At 42.1% G+C, this 25,078-nt stretch overlaps 1 protein-coding gene across 6 annotated transcripts in view; it reads left to right on the top strand.

Annotated features, from left to right (window-relative positions):
* The window catches only part of pcsk5b (proprotein convertase subtilisin/kexin type 5b), a 215,209-nt gene that overhangs the window by 117,582 nt on the left and 72,549 nt on the right, over positions 1–25,078 (top strand). The gene's annotated exons all lie outside the window — the stretch shown is intronic.

The raw sequence follows: 25,078 nt of genomic DNA, 5'->3' as shown, positions 1-25,078 counted from the left end.
AACAAATTTTGTGACACAGGGGACCCCAGTGGAGAATTTCGCCATTAGACCAATCAATGTGAGGATTATGAAGAGTAAGCCAGGGGTAGCCAAAGATCAAGGGCAGGTCAGGGGACTCAATTAAATTAAAGGATATCTCCTCCTTGTGGTGGAACACAGAGACCTGCAAGGGCACAGTAAGATGGGTAACAGCTCCAGGAGCTATTGGTCTCCTATCCAGTGCGGTCACCTCCAGAGGGTTATCCAACAGTTTAAAAGGAATCTTGAGATTAGTTGCTAGTGTCTGATCCATAAAGTTCCCCGCTGCTCCAGAATCAACAAGTGCTTGAAGTTGGTGTTCCTTAGACGCAACTGTCAACGTAACGGGTAAGAGCAGACTGGAGTTGTTAGGAGAGACGAGTTGGGTCACTCCCGAGACAGCTCTCTCCTTACTGTCTGGGACGGTGAGTTTTCCTTTAACTCAGGACAATCAGAGCGGAAATGGCCAGACCCACCACAATAGAGGCAGAGACGACTCTTCATACGACGGGTGCATTCCTGAAGAGTTAGTCGGGCACGACCCAGCTGCATAGGCTCTGGGGAGTCTGGTTCTGAAAACTGAGGTGACTCAGTAGCATATGGGGTATTGCGGAGGATGGGAGAACGTGAAGGAACATAGCAGGTGGTTAGTCTTCTTTCTCTCAGACGGTTGTCCAGAAGGATAGCTTGGTCTATTAAGGACTCGAGTGTTTTAACTGGATCTCGGGTAGCCAACTCGTCTTTGAGGGCCTCAGACAGCCCATTCTGGAAACAAACGATGAGGGCCTCATCATTCCAACCTGCTCCTGCAGCTATTGTCCGGAATTGAATGGCTTAGTCTGCGGCACTCTTACCTCCTTGACACAAGGTGAGTAGTTGCTTAGAAGCCTCTCATCCTGAGAGGGGATGGTTAAATACATGCCGTAATTCTTTTACAAAAGCTGAGTAACTAGTACAGCAGGGAGACTTAGCATTCCAGATTGCTGTTGCCCAAGCAAGTGCTTTCCTAGATAATAGGGTGAGTACATAAGCAGTCTTAGCCTGTTCTGAAGGGAAGGTGGAGGGTTGTAGCTTGAAAGTGAGGTCACATTGAGTTATAAACCCCTCACAAGTTTCCGGGTTCCCTGAAAAGCGTTGCGGAGGGGGAAGACGTGGTTCGAACTGAGGTTGAGGGGTATGGATAACAGCTGTGGGAATTGAAGATTCCACTGGGGATGTAGTTGGACCTAGACGCAGACTGTCAGAGAGCTGTCGCAAGGAAGTCATGAGCTCTGATAGTAAGTGGGAATGCTTCTCCATAAGTGCCTCCTGCTGAATCAAGGCCGCCTCATGGCGCTTGACTGTAGCGTCATGCTGAGCAACAATAGAGACCATTTCTTGGGCAGTGGCCTCAGCAGGGTTCATGTTTGACTTGGTTTTTCTGTGATGAGCCTGAGGCTCGAACCCGGAACCGTTCAGCCACAGGGAGAGCTGGTGAACCCAATTGCCAGGGCACAAGGTCTAGTTTAAAAAAAGCTGTTTATTTAGGAAATCCAAATTCATCAAAAAGCACCCAGGCAAAAACATAGGAAGTAGTTAACCAACATAAAGTTCTCCGTAGAGCAAAGGGTACCTTAACCAAAAACACAATTGATGAAAGTTAGTAACAAGAGGACTTACGGCAACAGCGGTAGCACATCAAACTCAAAAACCAAGTAACAAGTGAAGACAAGAGGGTAGAATAAATAGGCTAGACTAACAAGACACAGCTGAACAAAATTAACACAAATGAACCCAAAACAGAAACACTGGGGAAAATGGCGACATCTTGTGGAGAAAACAAACAATAGCTCAGAATATGACACACACACATACAAACACACATAGACAGCACCAAACAAGCGACACACAGCATCATGCTCTCTCTCATTAACACACATACACACACATAAACGGCATCCACGCGGATGCGCACGTGCACTGTAAAAATGAAAGGTTCCTGGAGGCACTTTTTGGGGTTTTTCACATTGCACTGTAAAAATTAAGGATCCTGGAGGCACTTTTTGGGGTTTTTCACATTGCCACACCAGCGGAACCCTCTAAAGAACCTCTAGGCACCATTTCAAAAAAGGGCAGTTCTTTGAGGAACTTCAAGGGTTCCTGGCGGAACCCTCTTATTAACACTGTAAAAATGAAAGGTTCATGGAAGAGATCAGACATACTGTGAAAATTTCCTTCCTCTGCTAAACATCATTTGGGAAATATTTAAAAAAATGTAGAAATTTAGAAAATAATTATATTTAGAAAATAATATAAGCAACCCTGCTCAAGACACTTGCTACACACTGTATATGTACGGGAAGACAATAAATAAATAAATAAATATATTTGTGGAAATAAGTCGTCTAATAATTACGAATGTATAACGTTATCTGTTTAATTTGAAATTAACGGTCGCTTGCAATGGCTTTCATGGAAGCTTTGTGTTCAATTACAATAAAATATTTTGACATAAATCAATATTGTACATCAAATTATTCATATTTGTGTGAGGTAGACGTGTAATTTGAGTGATTATGTATATCCAGCCGATTGTTATTATCGCAAAATAATGTTTACCCAATCTTATACAACAGCAATCGCTTCGCGAGACGTTCCTAAAACAGGTTACACGACATAATGCGTGTAAGTGTATAAATTTGTGTGCAAATCGTATCTAATTTGTATATTTATTTTGCCAACTTACTCACCTTCCGTGTGTTAGAGATGACAGCAGTCACGAAATGGAGGAAAAGAGCCGTTACAAAACACTTTTTTAAAAAACGCTCCTGCGACCTGCACCTGCGCGTGCCGGATGACTGGAGAGATCCATATGCACGCGTCCGCGTCATGTTTATATTATTTTGTTAGTTCCGGTTAATTTTTTTTTTTTTTTTTTGGCAACACAATTAATTCCATTCCATTAATCCAAGAAACAGATGAAAAAAACATTTAATTCAGAAAAATAAAAATGTATAAAATACTGCATTCATTAGCAAGTTATCTTTGTTGGTTCATTAAAACAAACTGGAGGAATACTTTTTATTAATAAACCAGAGCCCATAGTCCATATACTTAAGTTTAGTAATATCTTAAATATTTTTCATGAGTGGATTTTTGAAGAACTGTGTTATATAGTTCTATTTTTATAAAAATAACAATAATAATAATAATAATAGCTTAATATTTATTATTATTATTGTTAATATTATTATTGCAGCAATTGTTGTTGTTATTATTATTGTTTTAAATGTCAAAATTCAAGGGTTTAATGAGGTTAAGTGACAGAAAATTGAATTAGTCCCCTATAATAATTATCATTTTCATAATTGTACAAGACTGCGCATGTTTTTGTCTATTTTTTTCCCTCTGTTGTGGCACATTTGTATTTTATCCTCCAAAATTACTTTTACATTTTCAATTTTTTTCACAATTTCCCAGTCAGCCTCCTAACTGCAATCAAGTTAACATTTAGACTCTAATCAAGTTAACATTTAGACTTTAATCATTGATATTCTTGTGTTCACAGTGAGTGCCACACAAAAAAGAAAAACAAACACCAAATTTCATATAATTCGAAAAGCACAAATAGCCAAGTAAATATTAAGTAAATGAACATCGATCTCATTTTCTGGTCTCCACAATTGTCTATTTAATTATGACAAAAAAAATCTCTTGGTTCCTTTAAGTGCTAGCTTTTAGAGGAGAGATCCACCAGGAACAATTATATAAGTTCATAGATCTTTCAGTAACTCTTTTTTGAAAATTGAGTTCCTCCAATAACTTTCAAAGTGCTTCGAGGTCTTAGTGTAAGGAAACAGTGACTCCAGAACCTCAGTATTGACAAAATGTGCTTGTAGGATCCCAGTTACTGCAAAAGGGTCCTGCAAGCACTGCAAAGACTGTCAGTGGTTCCTCAAGGAACCCCATTTTGAGAGAAAGAGCTTTGAGGCACTTAAAATACATTTTAAAGTTCCTTGAGTACTCAACAGGGTACTTAAAGCACCTTTACTTTTTACAGTGTGCTCGGGAGCGATATTGTTCGACCGCCCGCTCCCATTCAAATTACACCAGAGTTACTGACCGCTCCCGCGCTTTATTCGGAAATTTATTCCCAAGAAATCTGGTCGGGTCCCGCGGTACATCAGCGGGAATGCAGACCTCTAGTTCGTATTTACCACGTCTCCCTTCTCGTTCGGTCAAAACCCGAAAAACTGCCAAACTGCAGAGGTTGTGTTCTTTTTCGAGACCAGGTCACTTGATGTGCGACTCGCTATCTTACCTGACCTCTCTCTCTCTTTCTCTCTCTCTCTCTCTCTCTCTCCTCCACACTGTCCAGTAATGACAAGTATCCCGCAGTATACCATATTACCGCCCAAACCTAGTTTTAATCCTCCTGGACTTAAATGCAGCATTCAACAGGATTGATTACTGTAGCAAAATTTGCTCAATTTATAATATTTATGATTAATACTAACAAGAGTACTTGAAGCACCTTTACTTTTTATAGTGTGCCACACCGGCGGAACCCTCTAAAGAACCTATAGGCACCATTTCAAAAAAGGGCAGTTCTTTGAGGAACTTCAAGGGTTCCTGGAGGAACCCTCTTATTAACACTGTAAAAATGAAAGGTTCAAGGAGGCACTTTTTGGGGTTCTTCACATTGCCTCGCCGGCGGAACCCTCTAAAGAACCTCTAGGCACCATTTCAAAAGGAGCAGTTCTCTGAGGAACCCACTTATTAAGAATGACCAGGAACCACTTTGAGTGCTTTGAAGCACCATATTATTTTTTAATGCTTGTTTTTCCTATCTCTCTTAATATATGGTTTGTGCAAACATGTTTAATCACAAATTCAATAGACATCTATCTATCTATCTATCTATCTATCTATCTATCTATCTATCTATCTATCTATCTATCTATCTATCTATCTATCTATCTATCTATCTATCTATCTATACATGTTTATAGATTTTTAAAAAATACAATAGCATTTTTCATAAATAATTACTTTTATTAATCAATATACATCACAGTTACATTCACATAATATGATTAATAATGTAATATACATTTTAATGCAAAAAATCTAATTTAAATAATGTCTAGCAATAACAGCCAGCAACATTTTTAGCTGTCCACTGCTTCACATTGGAGGTGTCCCTATAAAAGTAAATTAAAAAGTAGTTAACCTGAGAAGTTATGAAAACAGGAAATTCACAATATTCCCAGAGCCTTTTTTTAACTTATCAAGACATATTCACAAAAGATATGTAGAACATTTCTGAATAACAAAAGGAAACATCAATGAAGTCAGAAATTGTCTCAATTTATATAAAAGGATTTTTTCACCGCTTGCAGAGTGCCCATATACATCTATAAATGCAAAATCCATAGAATGTAAACCTCTCAAATATCTGAGCGCAAGCAGAAATAAGACAACACAAAAGCTGTGTCTGAAACCACTCCCTCCTTAGTGCACCCCACATATTTTCCCACTCATTCACACAGATAATGCACTATAATTTTGAGTGTGCTGCATTTGCGATATTGTTATTTTATTCAGTTTGTAGTTATTAGCTTTTTTTTTTTTTAATGAACCATTAGTTGATTAAAAACACATTAAATAAAGAGAAAATTATATGAGTTAAAAATTTAAATCAATTATGCATGAAGGTCAAATATTGTTTTTGGACTAAATTTAAGTGGCCTTTGAAATACAGAAATTAATATTACAGGGCTCAACAATAAGTTTTTACAATAATACAATGTAAAAACATGTATATACAGTACTTAATAAGTGCATTGTACCATATTATTAATTTAACTTTAAGTACTGTGGTTAAGGTGCCTTAATATAAAGTTGGTCTTGTTTTTTAAAATATATAAATGAAAGTAAAGCAGTCTGTCAAGTTTACATTATTTTGCGAATTGTTTTCTACATTAATGAAAATATATATTACAAACTCGATTAATGTAACCATTTAGAAGAAAATGCCATGTTTTACTGTAGTTTTTAGAGCTAGGGTGCAGCTATTTTGGAATGTCGCTGTGTCTGACGCCACGGGGTTGGTTCCGTTCCTTCAACTGAACTGATATTGTGGAAATAATGGACTGAACATGAAGACTGAAAAGCCTAATTTAACACAATGCATGAAGTTGTGGACATGCATCGCAGAGCTGGTACAAATACAAGGAACAGACATGTGTCTAAAATCTAAACTTTTTTTAAATGTTTGCTATTTTTCTTTTTTTTTTAAATACTGTTCATTTGATGTGCTTTGGTCTACTCTCTCACACTGGTGCAGCGCTGCCTGGCACGGTGATTTACATTCAGACTAATGCAACGATTACAATAATCTTTCAACATTGAATATGAAGCACGAAAAAACCTGTGAAGTGAAAAACGGCACCGATCTTAGTTTGGTTTGAACATGAACAGAAGTGAGGGGACTATATAGTGAAAATTGAAAGTACCCGCCTCCATTACGTCAGGTACCAGATCTTGTTAAAGACATTGAGGGCAGTCAGGCATCGTAATACAGAGAGTGGACCAAAGCACATCAAACGATCGGTAATAAAAGACAAATTTAAAAATGTATAAATGTTTTTATGTTTCGGACATACAGTTCAAGTCAGAATTATTAGCACCCTTGTTTATTTTTTTTCCCTAATTTCCAAATTTTTTAACACATTTCTAAACATAATAGTTTTAATAACTCATTTCTAATAACTGTTTTATTTTATCTTTGCCACGATGACAGTAAATAGTATTTTACTAGATATTTTTTTCATAACACTAGTATTCAGCTTAAAGTGACATTTAAAGGCTTAACTAGGTTAATTAGGTTAACTAGGCAGGTTAGGGTAATTAGGCAAGTTATTGTATAACCATGGTTTGTTCTGTAGACTATCAAAAAATATATAACTTAAAAGGGCTAATAATTTTGACCTTAAAATGGCTTTTAAAAAAATAAAAACAGCTTTTATCCTAGCCGAAAAAAAAAAAACAAATAAGACTTTCTCCAGAAGAAAAAATATTATCGGACATACTGTGAAAATTTCCTTCCTCTGCTAAATATAATTTGGGAAATATTTAAAAAAAAGAAAAAAAAAATTCAAAGTGGGGCTAATAATTCTGACTTTAACTGTAAATGTAATGCTTTTATTTGCACTAGCTCTGTGAAGCACATCCAAAACTTCACGCATTGTGTTAAATTAGGCTTTCCAGTCTCCGTGTTCAGTCCATTAATTTCACTGTATCTGTTCAGCTGAGGGAACGGAACCAATCTCGTGACGTCAGACAATGATATTCCAAAATAGCTGCACCCTGGCTCTAAAATTATAAACTATTGTAAAACATGCTCTTTTCTTCAATAATGGTTACATTAATCGAGTTTGTTTATGATATTTTCACTAAACTGGAAATCAATTTACAAATGAATGTAAACTTGACTGAGTGCTTCACTTCCACTTTAAAGGGACACAGTTCAACCAAAAAATTTAATTCTGTCATAATTTACTCAATCTTCACTTGTTCCAATCCTGTTTAAGTTTTTTTTCATCTGTTGAACTGAAAACAGAAAACCTATAACCACAATCCATACTTTTATTATACTGGTTATAATTTATTTTTAACGGTTAAAAATGTTCAGCTTTAATCAAAATATAATGTTTTGCGCTCAACTAAAGAAAGAAAATCAAACAGGTTTGGAACGTATTAGAGGTGGGTAAATGATGACAAAATTTTTATTTACTTTAAACCATGTTTATTTGTGAGGTGGTATTAACTAACTCACTACTCTGTAAAAAAACAGAGTAGTGTTACGGGTCCCGGCAGCGGAACTCGTAGGCAGATTAAAAGTGCCTGAATTATCAGGAGAAACAAAATCACATTGAGACTTCAGTGTCTTTCCCCAGGCGCAGCATAGTAGCATCTGTTTATTAACAGTCATATTATAGCAAACATGTCTTCACAAATCATGTACTGAAAATATATCCTCACAAATCATGTTTCAATTAATCAAACATTCAGTTTTGTTCTCTTTGTTTTTCTCTCTTTTTACCACAATGAATTCTTCAAATACTTATACACTCTGTACTCTCTTATCATTAACACATATTAATATCATTATTACATGTTATTATCATTAACACAATATTATACCTTCTGTATATTACCATTTACCATAAAACTACTAAACTCACAGAACAATCATGCGTCTGTTATTTGTATCATTTAAATTGTAACAGTTACACTTGACACCAATTCCCAATGTTGCTGTCTAGTCTCATAAACATTATACATTAGCCAATATACAACCAATATATACAAATAAGTCATTTTCTGTTCAATTATCACATACTGAGTAAAATACATATTACTTACTGGGGAGTCAGTTATAACACCATAACTCAAACCAACTGTCATTTTACCAGTACTTTCATCTGAATCACGCTGCTCAATAAACAACTGTAAATAAGCTATTCACTTCAAAACACATAGGAAATTAGATTAGATTAGATTAGATTCAACTTTATTGTCATTACACATGTACAAGTACAAGGCAACGAAATGCAGTTTAGGTCTAACCAGCAGTGCAATAGCAGCAAGTGCAGGATACAGGTATAAGTTATAAAGTGCAGTTATAGAAAAACTATGGTAATATTTACAGATGGATGTACTATCAACATTATATACAGGTTGTATTAGCTATGAACAGATTTACAATAAATGAATATATGTACAGGATGCTATTAATAATCAGGAGTGTGCAGATAAACAATTACAAATGTCCATGTGCAGTGGGTATGTACAGTTCAATAAATGAATCAGTGCAATGAATATGTGCAAACTTTAAATGTGCAAGTGTTAAATAGTGCAGTGATTGTGAGGAGTATAAGTTAGAGGAATGTGGGGGGTGTCTTGGGGAGGCAAAAGAGTCAGTGAGGGGCAGAGTTCAAAAGGGAGACAGCTCTGGGGAAAAAGCTGTTCCTCAGTCTGCTGGTTTTTGTCCGGGGGAGCCTGAAGCGCCTGCCGGAAGGCAGGAGAGAAAACAGTCTGTGAGCAGGGTGAGAGGTGTCCTTAAGAATACTGCGTGCTCGGCGCAGACAGTGTTTCTTCTGGATGTCCTCAATGGCTGGCAGTGTAGTCCCTGTGATGCGTTGGGCAGTTTTCACCACCCGCTGCAGTGCCTTACGCTCAGCAACAGAGCAGCTTCCATACCAGACTGTGACGCAGTTGGTCAGGATGCTTTCTATTGTGCAGCGGTAGAAGTTCACCAAGACGGCTGATGAAAGCTGGTTCTTCTTAAGTTGCCTCAAGAAGAATAGGCGCTGGTGAGCCTTCTTGACCAGGCTGGAGGTGTTGGTGGTCCAGGAAAGGTCCTTTGAGATGTGGGTCCCCAGGAACTTGAAGGAGGAGACAGGTTCAACGGCCATCCCATTAATGTGGATGGGATCATGCGAGCCTGTTCGTCCCTTCCTGAAGTCCACAATGAGCTCCTTGGTCTTGCTGGTGTTAAGGAGCAGATTATTGTCGGTGCACCAGGTGGCCAGATGCTGTATCTCCTCCCTGTAGGCAGTCTCATCATTATTGCTGATTAGACCAATCACTGTGGTGTCATCTGCAAATTTGATGATGGTGTTGGATCTGTTCACAGGCCTACAGTCGATGGTAAAAAGGGAGTAGAGGAAGGGGCTCAGCACGCAGCCCTGTGGTACACCAGTGTTGAGTGTGACGGTGGTGGAGCAGATGTGGCCTGATCTAACATTCTGAGGTCTGTTAGTCAGAAAGTCCATAACCCAGTTGCAGAGAGACGTGTCGAAATGTGTACTCACATGGTTTTACATGAGTTATAATAAACACATTGACTTTTTTTTAATAAAACATACCTGAATTATCAGGAGAAACAAAATCACATTGAGACTTCAGTGTATTTCCCCAGGCGCAGCATAGTAGCATCTGAAGTAAACACGAGTATCGCCATGGTAGCCCAAAGCACAAGCTTTCTCAACTGCTGATGTTCTTTTGTTTCAAACACAGTCATTAGTAGTGATAACAAATTACTTTTGACAGTATATAAATAAATAAGTAAATAAATACATACATTAATAACAAAACAAACATTAATATTGTGAATACACAATAGTGTATCACACACTCCCCAACAAAGAAAAGATGGCTCCTGCCAGTATATTCTCTCATCATAACACCTTTTATTCTTAATCTTTTAGTACCCTACTGTCATAGGAGCTACCCAAAATGGCAATGTGACTTGTGGCATAAGGAAGGAATATGGTGTACTAATGTAAGGTGTAAAGTAAGGTGTAGTTTGGTAGGATGGTAACCCCCAATGTGGTGTCTGATTAATCTCATAAGTCTCTAAACTGTTTACTGTTGGGTATGACCGAATTTTTGGCTGACTTAGCATTTCATAAGTTAATTTAGACGTGGGTCTTCTGTCACGTGTGGATCTTCGGACTTGGCTTGTTTGGACAGTTTCCTCTGAATTCAAGGTAGGTATTTTGAGAACCTCTTGCTTAGGTGTATCATCTTTAGATATCTGACTACATTCTCCCTCAAATTGTTCCTCTTCTTTTTCAGATTGTCCTGCCAGTGTTTCTGCCCATGTCATTTGTCTTTCACAGGTAAGTTCATTCCAATTAGGAAGATTACAGGTAAGCCTCTCATTTTCTGTAGATTGTTCTTCCCAAATCTCTGTGCATTTTCTTAATCTTTCTTTTTCAAGTTGTTCAGAAGATTGTTGTCGTAAAGGATGACAGGTAAGATTCTTGTTCTCTCTAGGTTGTGTTCTCAGGGTCTCTCTCCTATGTCTTTGTCTTTCTCTTTCAGGTTGTCGTTGTGGAGAATCACAGTTAGGTTCATCAGCTGGTTGGTTAATGATAAGTCTTTGATTGTTCTCTTTTGTTTGTCGCACCCTCAACCAATAATAGTTCTCATCATCCTGATTCTCATCACTATCAGACTCAAAAAGTGATCTTGTCTCATCATTTTGTTTTGTTTGATTTCTTTTGGTTTTCTGTTTAGATGTTTCCTTTGGGATTTCTACTGGTAAGTCATTAACTTGATGCAGCAGATTCCTGTGCAAAACTCTTGATTTTGAGCTGTCCATCTCTGCAACCACTCGGTAGATTGGTCCATCATTTATTTGCTCTTTGACAACGTGTACAGTTTGCTCCCAATATGATCTCAATTTTCCAGGTCCACCTCTCTCATTTAGGTTTCTTACGAGTACTCTGTCACCAGGCTGAAGGACAACTCCTCTGGACTTTCTATCATAGTACAATTTACCTCTGGCACTTGAGTTTTTACTGTTTTCTGAAGCGATTCTGTAAGCTTCTTTCATTCGCTTTTCCCATTGCTTAGTATATCCTCTTGGATCATTACTTTTCTCTTCGTTAGTCACTTTGAACACAAGATCAATGGGCAGTCGTGGATGTCGTCCGTAGAGTAAGTAAAACGGTGAGTATCCTGTCGCTTCATGTCGTGTGCAATTGTACGCATGCACAATCTGTTGTAAATGTTCCTTCCATTTTTCCTTTTCTTTCTCTGCCAGTGTTCTCATCATCTGGAGTAGTGTTCTGTTAAACCTCTCAGCAGGATTGCCCTGAGGGTGATATGGAGAAGTTCTTGAATGGCTCATTCCTGACAGTTGGCGCAAGGTTTTGAAGAGGTCATTTTCAAATTCTCTACCCTGGTCGTAATGTAGTTTAGTTGGAAATCCAAACCGTGGAATGAAATCATTGAAAATTCTTTCTGCTGCTGTTCTCCCAGACTTATTTTTAGTTGCATATGCCTGAGCAAATCTTGTGAAATGATCCACAAGGACTAGTATATATTCATAACCTCCTCTGCTACGTTCCAAATGGAGATAGTCTATCGATACTTATTCAAATGGGCAGCTAGTACTTATACTACTCATCGGAGCTCTCTCGGGTAATGCTGGTCTTTTCTGTTTGATGCAAGGACATTTTCGTGTAACATAAATCTCAATGTCTTTCTTCATGAATGGCCAAAAGAATCTGTCTCTTGCTAGGTTTACAACTCTCTCTACTCCCACATGACCCATGTCATCATGTAAGTGCTGGAATACTAACTGCTTATATTGAGCTGGTAGAACAAATTGACGTCGTTGCTCAGTTCTCCTGTACAATAATCCATCATCCAGGTGTAGTCTTGACCATTCGTGCATTAGTTTTTTTACAGGTCCACTGGCTCTTTGCCTCATGTCATTAGTGAGGTTTGCATTGGACTCTTTCATTCTAATAATCTCCCCAATAGTTGGGTCCAGTCTCTGTGCCTTCTGTAGTTCATTATGACTTAGCTTTCCTAAGACTTCACCAACATCATTCTCCAGTTGTTCTTCTTGAGCCTGGTTAAGAGCAGCAACCCAAGCAACATCTTTTTGTTCAGCAGCCTTAGTGCCCTCCCCTCTCTTCTGTACACTCTGTGATGTACTGGTTGATGTTCAGTGGACATCGGGAAAGAATGTCCGCATCCACATTTACCTTCCCAGGTCTGTATTTAATATCAAACCTGAAATCCGACAGTTCTCCAACCCATCTATAGCCCACAGCATTAAGTTTGGCAGTACTCATTATGTAGGTCAGCGGGTTGTTGTCTGTATAAACGGTGAAGTGTGGAGCATAAAATAGGTAGTCCCGAAACTTTTCACAGATTGCCCACTTAAGTGCAAGGAATTCAAGCTTCCCTGAATGGAGTCTGTATTTCTGTTCTGCAGGTGTTAATGTCCTTGATCCATATCCGATTACTGTCATTTTTCCAGCTTGCCGTTGATAAAGTACAGCTCCAAGTCCCTTTTCTGAGGCATCTGTATGAAGTGTGAAAGGTAGGTCAAATTCAGGATATGCAAGGATAGGTAGAGTAGTCAGAGCTTCAACTAGTTTGCACAGTATCTTTTGATGTTCTTCCTTCCACTCAATGGGTGTTCGTGATGGTAGTTGAACATTCTTTTTTCCATCTGCCTTAGATTTTGTTTTGATAGGCTCTGTCCCTCGTTTCACTTGCAAAAGATCATATATCGGCTTGGCAATGCAAGAGAAATCCTGAACATAAGCCCTATAGTAGCTGAGAAATCCCAACATTCTTCGGACTTCTCCTACTGTTATAGGTTTCTTTGCTTTTAGGGCTTGTACAGCATCCAAATCTTTAGGGTCTATCCTGACTCCTTTAGCACTGACCAATCGTCCAACGTATCTTACTTCTTTCTTGAACATTTCGCACTTGGTTGGTCTGAGCTTAACTCCATGTCTCTGTAAAGCTTGCAACAGCTTTCGTAGTCCTTCCACGTGTTCTTCAAAAGTTTTTGCGTAGCATAAGATATCGTCAAGGTATGGGATACAACATTCATCACGCAGGGAGTCCAGCATCTCTTCCATACTTCGTTGAAAAGCAGCAGGTGCATTAGTTAAGCCAAACGGAATGCGTACCCACTCATAAAGGCCCCAAGGAGTGATGAAAGCAGTCAGATGTCGTGATCCCTCTGCAATAAAGCCTTGGTGATATGCTTTTCCTTGATCCAAAATCGAGAACCAGCTATACCCTCCCAACGTGTCAGTAAGGTCTTGAATGCGTGGCAAGGGATGCCTGTCAGGAACAGTTTTCTTGTTAAGTAGTCTATAATCAACACAAAGTCTAAGTGTTCCATCTTTCTTTCTGACGCAAACTACCGGTGCAGAGTAAGGGGACTTTGACTTCACAATCCAACCTCTGGCCAAGAGATCTTGGATGTACTCTTTAACTTCTTTATGTAGTGGCTTAGGAACTGAAGAGTATGCTCTCTGGACAGGAATGTTGTCAATCAGATTGATGGGCATCTGCAAACTTGGGACACAACCCACATCTTCGTCATTGCGTGCAAAAGCCCCAGACTCTTTGTATAACATTCTCTTTGCTATCCTTTGTTGCTCCTCAGTTAAATGACTTAAATCCACAGATGGGTCCCAATGATCTGATACTGTAATCCTTTTGCTGTGAGTTCCTCCTTGTATCTCTGCACTGTCAACTTTCACATGGACTGGTTCTGTTATTTGGTCGGTTTCCACAATTTTTTTAATGGGATGTACACTACCGATTGTCATTCGTCGTGGTAAGGTAATGTCATAACTGGTATGGTTTCCTATTGGAATGTTAATGAACGGCCTTTGTTTTCCACAGACTTCCAGTAATCCATCTCCAATGTCAAGTCGTTCAAGCTGTGGGTTGTCTACATTACACTCGAACAAGATGGCAGGCTCTAACAAGTCAAAATCTACAGGTATTTGACATTTTACATGTGCCAGTTGACCCGAAGGAATAACAACATCCAACTTTGATGATGGTTTCAGTGTCACAAGATGGGTTTTGTGTCTGTATAAAGTTTACGATCACTTCAGCCTGATCATCTCCAATCTCCATGGCTCCCATTAGTAAAGTAGCAATTGTTGTAAGAACATTTGGACCATTTGTCTGTCCTTTGACCAACTGTTCAATGACATTAAATCCCAGGAGAGGTCGTTCAAGGGACATTTTACCCACCAGGAAAGGAACTTGAACTGCTAACTTTGGGTCACTGTTACCAAGAAGGTTTACTGTAGCCTCAACCCACCCATCAAATGGTAATATGTATCCATTAACAGCCAAGACTTGGAGAGGTTTGTACCCCATTTAGTCGCTCAGAGGTCACAAGTGCTGATCTGGTAAGTATGTTCTTTTCCAAGCTTGATCAATAATACTGACTTGAGCACCTGTGTCAAGAAGGGCAGTTACAGCATAACCATTGATGTTGCACTTTAACAAACATTTGCTTCCAATTAGCTCTGCTACTCTGTTTTGTGAGTTTGTCTTTCTAGACATGCTAGAGCAGGCTGTACTGTTTGCATTGGCTTCACAAGCTCCATTCTCTGGTGACCTTCCTCCAGTTGATCTCAGCTCAGCAGACTGGTACATCTTCCTGGTACCCCTTGTCCTTTTACCACAACCAATAGCCCTGTGCCCCTTTTCTCCACAGATAAAGCAATGATTGCATGAGCTGTTATTCTCCTCTATACACGTTGGGCACCCGTATGGTTCTCCTCTTCTCACTGGCATTGGTCTGTGTATAACATGTGAGCCAACTCCCATCTGTACAGAACAGTGACATGGTTCTTTAGCTTGTTTCAATTTGTCAATTGTACTTTTTAAATCTTCTATTTGAGCACTTAGTTCTTGGATGGTCTTTGTCTTGCTTTTTTTCTGTATTTTTGAGTTTGATTCACTCTCGTTGGACTCTGGGTCAATTTGTGCACTATGAGCTTGGGTCTGTCTTCGCTAAATGGCTTGACCTAATCGTCGTTGGCGTTCATTTTCCTCGCTTGAGATCTTTGTCACTTGTTTCTGCAGTGCTTCATCGGTTACTGTGTGATCTGTGAGCAAAGGTTTTAGTTCACTTCTGATGTCACTGTACTTGGGAAGAAAACCTTGATGAATGGTACGCAGGAACACATTTTGAACTGTTCGTGGTTCAAATTCAATGTGAGTGTTGCTCTGTTTGGATGCAAAAATTACTTTTTGTTTTAGGCCAATTACACAATATAGAAACTGTTGTGGAGTTTCATGTTTTCGTTGTCTTGTACTCATTAATTCCTGAAAGAGCTCACTAATGCCTCTTTCACTTAAATGTGATTGTAGGAAACTTTTTAGCTCTGGTACAGTTAGATCATCTTTATTGATGAGCATTTCCTTGAACTGTCCCGGTTTAACTATCCGCAGAACAGCCTGAATGATCTCACTCTCTGAGTAACTCGTCTTGATGCCTTCATCCATTTGTTTGCATAGGTTATTATAGCTGATGTCTGAAGCACTATCACCAATCTGACCACCATGTATCTTAAACTCTTTATGTGGTAGATATGGAAAGTCTCTTGGACACATTATGCTTTCTCTCTGCTGTCGTGGTAAGAATTCAGAATAAGCAAACTGACTTGTAGTTGGTATTGTTTTCTGTTCTGTCTGTGTAATCTTGTATTCTGACAGCTTTTTCCCTAACTCCTCATAACTAGCGAGTAGTTTATGATATTCATTTAACTCTGAGTGTGTTTCTGTGACAGTAGAATCTGTGTGTCTGCGTATAGGAGATGCCTGTGTATGTGCATCAAATTCATGTTCAATAAAAACAGATGGATCACTCACAGTATTGTTCACACCACTCTCACTCAATTCATTAATCATGTCTCTTAATGTTAGTAATTGTGCAAATCCTTCATCCTCCAGTTTAAGTAAGTGGGTGAAATCAAACCTGCAACTGAAGTAATGCTGTCAGCAATATGCCCCAGTTCATGCACTTGTGTAGGCTCAACTTGTGTAGGCTCTTCTTTATGCTCCAGACGAGTCTTTTCCTCTCATCCCCCATCTTGTCCAGCTTCAGACATTCTCCCGACCCTTTAGTGGTGCGTCCGCCTTCCTCTCAGCTTGGTGCCTTTTGGCTCTCTTTGGACGTCAGCAGCTGTCCCAAGTCGCACGCAACCCTGTCGCTGTCTCGTCGCCGTAAAGTCTGGATCCCAGCACTAGCCTCACACTCTGGATATTAAATTCGGTGGAACCTCCATGAATCTGTTACGGGTCCCGGCAGTGGAACTCGTAGGCAGATTAAAAGTGCCTGAATTATCAGGAGAAACAAAATCACATTGAGACTTCAGTGTCTTTCCCCAGGCGCAGCATAGTAGCATCTGTTTATTAACAGTCATATTATAGCAAACATGTCTTCACAAATCATGTACTGAAAATATATCCTCACAAATCATGTTTCAATTAATCAAACATTCAGTTTTGTTCTCTTTGTTTTTCTCTCTTTTTACCACAATGAATTCTTCAAATACTTATACACTCTGTACTCTCTTATCATTAACACATATTAATATCATTATTACATGTTATTATCATTAACACAATATTATACCTTCTGTATATTACCATTTACCATAAAACTACTAAACTCACAGAACAATCATGCGTCTGTTATTTGTATCATTTAAATTGTAACAGTTACACTTGACACCAATTTCCAATGTTGCTGTCTAGTCTCATAAACTTTATACATTAGCCAATATACAACCAATATATACAAATAAGTCATTTTCTGTTCAATTATCACATACTGAGTAAAATACATATTATTTACTGGGGAGTCAGTTATAACACCATAACTCAAACCAACTGTCATTTTACCAGTACTTTCATCTGAATCACGCTGCTCAATAAACAACTGTAAATAAGCTATTCACTTCAAAACACATAGGAAATGTGTACTCACATGGTTTTAAATGAGTTATAATAAACACATTGACTTTTTTTTTTATAAAACATACCTGAATTATCAGGAGAAACAAAATCACATTGAGACTTCAGTGTCTTTCCCCAGGCGCAGCATAGTAGCATCTGAAGTAAACACGAGTATCGCCATGGTAACCCAAAGCACAAGCTTTCTCAACTGCTGATGTTCTTTTGTTTCAAACACAGTCATTAGGAGTGATAACAAATTACTTTTGACAGTATATAAATAAATAAGTAAATAAATACATACATTAATAACAAAACAAACATTAATATTGTGAATACACAATGGTGTATCACATATAGTTCTATTTTTATAAAAATAACAATAATAATAATAATAATAGCTTAATATTTATTATTATTATTGTTAATATTATTATTGCAGCAGTTGTTGTTGTTATTATTATTGTTTTAAATGTCAAAATTCAAGGGTCTAATGAGGTTAAGTGACAGAAAATTGAATTAGTCCCCCATAATAATTATCATTTTCATAATTGTACAAGCCTGTGCATGTTTTTGTCTCTTTTTTTCCCTCTGTTGTGGCTTATTTGTATTTTATCCTCCAAAATTACTTTTACATTTTCACAATTTCCCAGAGAGCCTCCTAACTGCAATCAAGGTAACATTTAGACTCTAATCATTGATATTTTTGTGTTCACAGTGAGTGCCACACAAAAAAGAAAAACAAACACCAAATTTCATATCATTCTAAAAGCACAAATAACCAAGTAAATATTAAGTAAATGAACATCGATCTCATTTTCTGGTCTCCACAATTGTCTATTTAATTCTGACAAAAAAAATATCTTGGTTCCTTTAAGTGCTAGCTTTTAGAGGAGAGATCCACCAGGAACCATTATATAAGTTCATAGATCTTTCAGTAACTCTTTTTTGAAATTTGAGTTCCTCCAATAACTTTCAAAGTCCTTCGAGGTCTTAAGTGTAAGGAAACGCTACGGTTACTAAAGTAACCCTTCGTTCCCCGAGGGGGGGAACGGAAATGCTATGTGGAAACTTCCACTATGGGAATTTCGGCAGAAACCAATCATCTGAAAGAGTATAAAAATGGGCCAATGAAATGCCAATGAGTTGGCAGCGTCAGCGTGCACAGCTGGCATCAATGACAATCAGTCATGCTATAAAGACGCAGCCAGTGCCATGCTCGACATCCTTTTCTAGCTGAAGAGACTTTCACGCTCGGCTGCTAAGGGACAATCGTTGTGGCGAAGGAACATAGCATTTCCGTTCCCCCCTCGGGGAACGAAGGGTTACTTTAGTAACCGTAGCGTTCCCCTTCGGATGGGGAACTCCAATGCTATGTGGAAACTTCCACTATGGGGAAATCTATGGAAAACGCAAAACGAAAGAACCTTACTGCGTCACGCTTAACAGGCACCTATACCCAGAACGCGGGCTGACCAGCGGGCATGCCGACAATGTAACGGGCCAACACCTGACTCCTCCGCTGAGTCAGGTGCTGGCGGCCTCGGAGGAACTCTGCAGGGTTCGCCAAAGAAATGGGGAACTAAACTGACAAAGCCGAAAAAGCGCACGTATCTCCGGGTTAGGGAGAGTGGCGCAGCAAACGTGTTTCGACACCTCAACCGAATCGTTTCCTCAATCACCAAGAGTTACCTAATACCCTTGAGGAAACCGGCTCCACTCGCAGATTGTAACTTTGCAAATGTATTGGGTGTCACCCAACCCGTAGCTCTACAAATGTCTGTCAGAGAGGCGCCGCGTGCTAACGACCAGGAGGATATACGGCACTTCCCATCTGCCGACCACTGTAATGGACAAAGAGCTGGTCAGAGGATCTAAGGATCTGAGTGTGGTCCACATATATTCGCAAAGCGCAAACAGGACACAACAATGAAAGGGCTGGGTCTGCCTCCTCCGCGGGCAGCGCTTGCAGGCTCACTACCTGATCCTTAAACGGCGTGGTAGGAACCTTGGGCACATAGCCGGGCCGGGGTCTCAGGACAACGTGAGAGTAGGCCGGCCCGAATTCTAGGCACGAGTCACTGACCGAAAATGCCTCCAGGTACCTAACCCTCTTAAACGATGCCAACGCGACCAGCAGAGCTGTCTTCAAGGACAGAAATCTCAAGGATACTGAGTCGAGTGGTTCGAAGGGATCCCCACATAGGCTCGTAGCACTACCGCGAGATCTCAAGAGGGTATGAGAGGGGGCGGGGTGGAAACATCCGCCTCGCACCTCTGAGGAACTGGATGATGAGGTTATGCCTCCCCACGTGCCGCCATCTACGCATCATGATGAGCGGAGATGGTGGCCACGTAAACCCTCAGTGTGGAGCGCGACAGCCTTCGCTCCACCTGTCCTGAAGGAAAGAAAGCACAACACTGATCTGGCAAGATCGGGGGTCTTCTCTGCGAGAAGCGCACCACTCAGTGAATAGACTCCACTCCAGGGCGTAGGCATGCCTCGTAGAGGGTGAGTGATGGTATTAACCACCGCCACCGGTAGGTTACCTAAGTCTTCCTCGTCGCGTCTTATGGACCCCACGTGGAGGTTCCACAGAACTAAGCGAGAGTGCCAGATGGTGCCCTGTCCCTGAGAGAGTAGGTCCTCTCTCAAAGGGACTCGCCAGGGGGGCGTCATGAGGAGGGAGAGTTCTGATATCCAGGTCCGGTTGGGCCAGGGGCGCAACTAGCAAGACCTGCCCCTCGTCCTCCCTGACCTTGCACAGAAACTGAGCGAGTAGGCTCACTGGGGGGAGTGCATACTTACGCATGACTCGGGGTGGAGTCGCTATTCTCCCGGGGAAGGAGCTGCCGTGAGAGCCTGTTGGCCGCACGGTTGAGTCCATCCGGGGTGTGAATAGCAAGCAGCGACTTCAGCCGCGTATGACTCCAGAGGAGCAGACGGCGAGCGAGCTGAGACATGCAGCGGGATCGTATACCCCCCATCCGGATGGAATACGCTACCGCGGCCGTGCTGTCTGTCCTGACCAGCACGTGTTGCCCCCTCAGCACCGGTAAAAAGCGGCGCAGAGCGAGAAACACTGCCAACAGCTCTAGGCAGTTGATATGCCAATGCAGCTCGGTTCCCCTTCACAGGTCCGCAGCAGCATGCCCGCTACACACGGCCCCCCACCCCATACTGGAGGCATCTGCCGAAACGACAGCCTGCCTGGACGCCTGACCTAGGGGCACACTGGCCCGTAGGAAGGAGGGGTCCTTTCCAGGGGGTGAGGGTGCGGTGACACAGCGCAGTGACAGTCACTCGGTGTGTGCCCGCGTGCCATGCGCGTCTGGGGACCCGATCGTGAAGCCAATGCTGTAGTGGTCTCAAATGGAGCAATCCGAGCGGCGTGGCCGCGGCTGCAGATGCCATATGCCCCAGGAGCCTCTGAAATAATTTCAGGGGGACCACTTTTTTTCCTGTCGAACTCTCTCAGACAGTTCAGCATTACCTCGGCGCGCTCTCATGAGAGGCGCGCCTCCATAGTGATCGAGTCCAGCTCCAACCCGAGAAAGGAGATGCTCTGCACGGGGGCGAGCTTGCTCTTTTCTCGGTTGACCTGATACCCCAACGGGCGGAGGTGCCGGAGTACCTTGTCTCTGTGCATAATCAATTGCTCCCGAGAGTGGGCTAAAAATCAGCCAGTCATCGAAATAATTGAGCGTGCGGATGCCGGTGAGCCAAAGGGGCGCGAGGGCACCCTCCGCGAGCTTGGTGAAAACTCGCGGAGACAGAGAGAGCCCGAAGGGGAGGACCTTGTATTGCCACGTTCGACCTTCAACGCAAACCGCAAAAACTGCCGGTGGCGTGGAAGTGTGGAGATATGAAAATACGCGTCCTTCAGATCAATTGCTGCAAACCAATCCTGAGGACGAACGCATCGCGTGATGCGCATCTGCGTAAGCATTCCGAAGTGCAGCCGGTGAAGGCAGCGGTTCAAAATGTGCAGATATAGGATTGGCCATAGCCCACCGCTCTTTTTTGGGCACGGGCTGTAAAACCCGCGCTCCATCTCGGCTGGAGGGCCGGCTCGATTGCATCCTTCGCCAGGAGGACAGCAATCTCCTCTCGCAAGACAGGGGCTGACGCAGGACTGACCCTGGTCGCCCATGAACCTGGGAGGCCGTTTCACAAACTGAATCACATAGCCGAGTCTGGTCGTATGGATGAGCCATTGCGATGGGCTGGCCCGCGCTAACCAGGCAGGCAGAGCCCCCGCAAATGGTCCCACCCGCACAATCGCTGACGTGCCAGCGGCGGGGCAGCGTGGAGTGAATGGGCTCATCCGGGGAGCGCTGGGGTCCCACAGGAGAGCAGGAGAGGAGATGTTCTCGTCTCGCACTCAAACTCCAGGAGAGGGGCTGGGAGTGGAGAGAAAGGAGACCGTTCTCTCGCGCTCCGTGAGCCATTGGCGAAATGCACCGATCCTGCGAGCTGGAAGGCATAGCGTCCCAGACTGGCAGTGTTCGGGCTGTCATATCCGGAGGAGGGGAAAAGTGCTCTTTCACTGAGGATTTGATGTTTTTTTTTTTTTTTTTTTAACGCCTTTAAATAACGTGCCCCGCCCTCCAGCGGGGAAAGAGCAAATTCCCTCCTCCCCAGATGGCCCGCCTCAGGGATGCTTCGCGGTCCGTTTTACCGAAATGATAATTTTTTTTTTTTGTAAGAGCATAGTCGGTTGCGGTGCGGAGCGCATGCTCAGTCCTGGGTCAGAACCATCCTCGCGCAGCCGGGCCAGCGCCTGCGCTTGGTAGCGCTGGTAGGTGGCCATAGCGTGCATGGTGAGGGGGAAGGCGCACGCAGCACACTGCGTGAGCCTACTGTGCCCATCCAGGAAGAAGGGGATGGGGAGGCTTAGAAGGTCTCGCCTTCATCCTCCACATCACACCCCTCTAATCGGTCCGGCCGCAGGGCTGGGGGATAAACCATCTCCAGAGCCACGGCCGAAGCAGCCTGGGGAAGCACAGCCGCAAAGTCTGCTTCTGGATTTGACGCCACGCTCAAAGTCCCGGAGGGAGCGAGCGGGTTCGAATCCTCGTCAGACCTTGACAGCCCAACCTCCAAGGATGGTGAGGATAAAAAGCGCACGCAGATCGGGCAGAAAAAAGTGCCCTCAGGACTGCGTGAGTTTACTGTGCACTTCCGGGAAGAAGGGGACGGGAGGCTTTGAAGGTCTTGCCTTCTTATATCTTCCACATCACACCCATCTAGTCGGTCCGGCCGCGGGGCTGGGGGATAAACCATCACCAGACCCACGGCCGAAGCAGCCCGAGAAAGCACGGCCATCACGTCTGCTTTTTAGATGCCAACGCCGCGCTCTACACCCCGGAGGGAGGGAGCGAGCGGGCTCGCATCCTCATCAGACAATGACAGCCCATCCTCCGATGCAGCGATGGACATCTGATCCCCGGTGTCATCAGGTGAGAGAGCGACCATCCAAGGACGGAGCGCTTCTCTTCACCTGAAGCTTGGATGGAGCGCGTGGAGGAGCGAGAGGTCCGCGGCCCGGGGGCAGCGGATTTACTCCCACTGAAACCCTCAGATCTGCCCGAGTGCCAACCGCAGTGCGGGAGACAACTGGGGTGGGTGGCTCTTTTGCAAGAGCGAGCCGCGATCTTAACTGCGCAACAGACATGACATCAGTGATGGCATGCACTGCCCGCGAGCACCGCATTAACATGCTGGACCCCCAGACATGAAACGCTGTGCTCGTGCCCATCACCCGGGGATAGGAAACCACCGCATCCAGAAACGCACGGTCGAAGTGACGTCTTGAAAAAGACGTGCTGCACGACCGTGTTGCTCTTTTAGGAAAGCTTTTTTCCTATATACAAACCGCTCTTGGAGGACCGGACCCAAAGGACGCCAGGCAAGGGAGAAATACCCAGCTCGACCATCTGCCACTGCGTATACGCGCTCTGGACCGGGAGAAGCTGCTTCTCGATCTCTCTCTGTAGACACAGGTTGGAGATACCCGCAAAGACTCTCTCAGAAGCTTCGTGAAAGGCTCTGAAAGCGAAAGGATGTCGAGCATGGCACTGGCTGCGTCTTTATAGCATGACTGATTGTCATTGACGCCAGCTGTGCACACTGACGCTGCCAACTCATTGGCATTTCATTGGCCCGTTTTTATACTCTTTCAGATGATTGGTTTCTGACGAAATCCCCATAGTGGAAATTTCCACATAGCATTGGAGTTCCCCATCCGAAGGGGAACAGTGACTACAGAACCTCAGTATTGACAAAAAGTGCTTGTAGGATCCCAATTACTGCAAAAGGGTCCTGCAAGCACTGCAAAGACTGTCAGTGGTTCCTCAAGGAACCCCATTTGAGAGAAAGAGCTTTGAGGCACTTAAAATACATTTTAAAGTTCCTTGAGTACTCAACAGGGTACTTGAAGCACCTTTACTTTTTACAGTGTGCTCGGGAGCGATATTGTTCCACCGCCCGCTCCCATTCAAATTACACCAGAGTTACTGACCGCTCCCGCGCTTTATTCGGAAATTTATTCCCAAGAAATCTGGTCGGGTCCCGCGGTACATCAGCGGGAATGCAGACCTCTAGTTCGTATTTACCACGTCTCCCTTCTCGTTCGGTCAAAACCTGAAATACTGCCAAACTGCAGAGGTTGTGTTCTTTTTCGAGACCAGGTCACTTGATGTGCGACTCGCTATCTTACCTGACCTCTCTCTCTCTCTCTCTCTCTCTCTCTCTCTCTCTCTCTCTCTCTCTCTCTCTCTCTCTCTCTCTCTCTCTCTCTCTCTCTCTCTCTCTCTCTTCTCTCTCCTCCACACTGTCCAGTAATGACAAGTATCCCGCAGTATACCATATTACTGCCCAAACCTAGTTTTAATCCTCCTGGACTTAAATGCAGCACTCAACCGGATTGATCACTGTAGCAAAATTTGCTCAATTTATAATATTTATGATTAATACTAACAAGTTATTATTAATTATGAATATTCATAATTAACTTATAGTTAAGTTAACAAAATAAATATAACAATGACTTCACCCTCTTGTCTAAGCGGACTGTAAATATTTATTTATTTATTTATTTATTTAGAAAGGGAATTATAACTACTTCTTGTGAAGTAGATGAATAGTTTATAAGTTTTATCAAACTTGAATAAGCGGGTAGCAAGGGTCTATTGTTAAAGTGACTTTTTCTGTGAGGTCAAACAAGGCAATCCAAAGTGTTGAGTGATATATTGACTAGTCTATCATATAACAAAGGTCTCATGAACCAGGTGTCATGAACTCACATAGAACAAACCCAGACCCTTTTAAGGGGTAACAATGGAATTTAACCTTCGAACTGTATGTTACAATTACTGCATCTTGATTAACAGATTGGAAAAATATATAGGTTTGTCTGGAACATTTTTAAATTGGTCTGTATATTCAATTCATATTTATTTCCATAACACTTTTACAATGTAGATTGTGTCAAAGGAGCTGAACATAGATGAAGTTCTAGTGAATTGAAACTGCTTTAGTTCAATTTTCACAGTTAAAGTTCAGTTTAGTTCAGTTCAGTATAATATAATTGTCACTGTTGGAAGCTGAAACACTGACTATCATTCAATTGAGTTCCACAAGTCCCAAACCAAGCAAGCCAGTAGCAACATTGGCAAGAAACAAACTTCAGCAACTGCCGAAAGTAAAGGGAAAAAAAACTAATTGAGAAAAACCAGGCTCAGCTGGACACGGCCAGTT

Source organism: Danio aesculapii, chromosome 8 (assembly GCF_903798145.1).
Source record: "Danio aesculapii chromosome 8, fDanAes4.1, whole genome shotgun sequence".
Taxonomy (NCBI): domain Eukaryota; kingdom Metazoa; phylum Chordata; class Actinopteri; order Cypriniformes; family Danionidae; genus Danio; species Danio aesculapii.
This window is presented reverse-complemented; position numbering and strand designations above follow the sequence as displayed.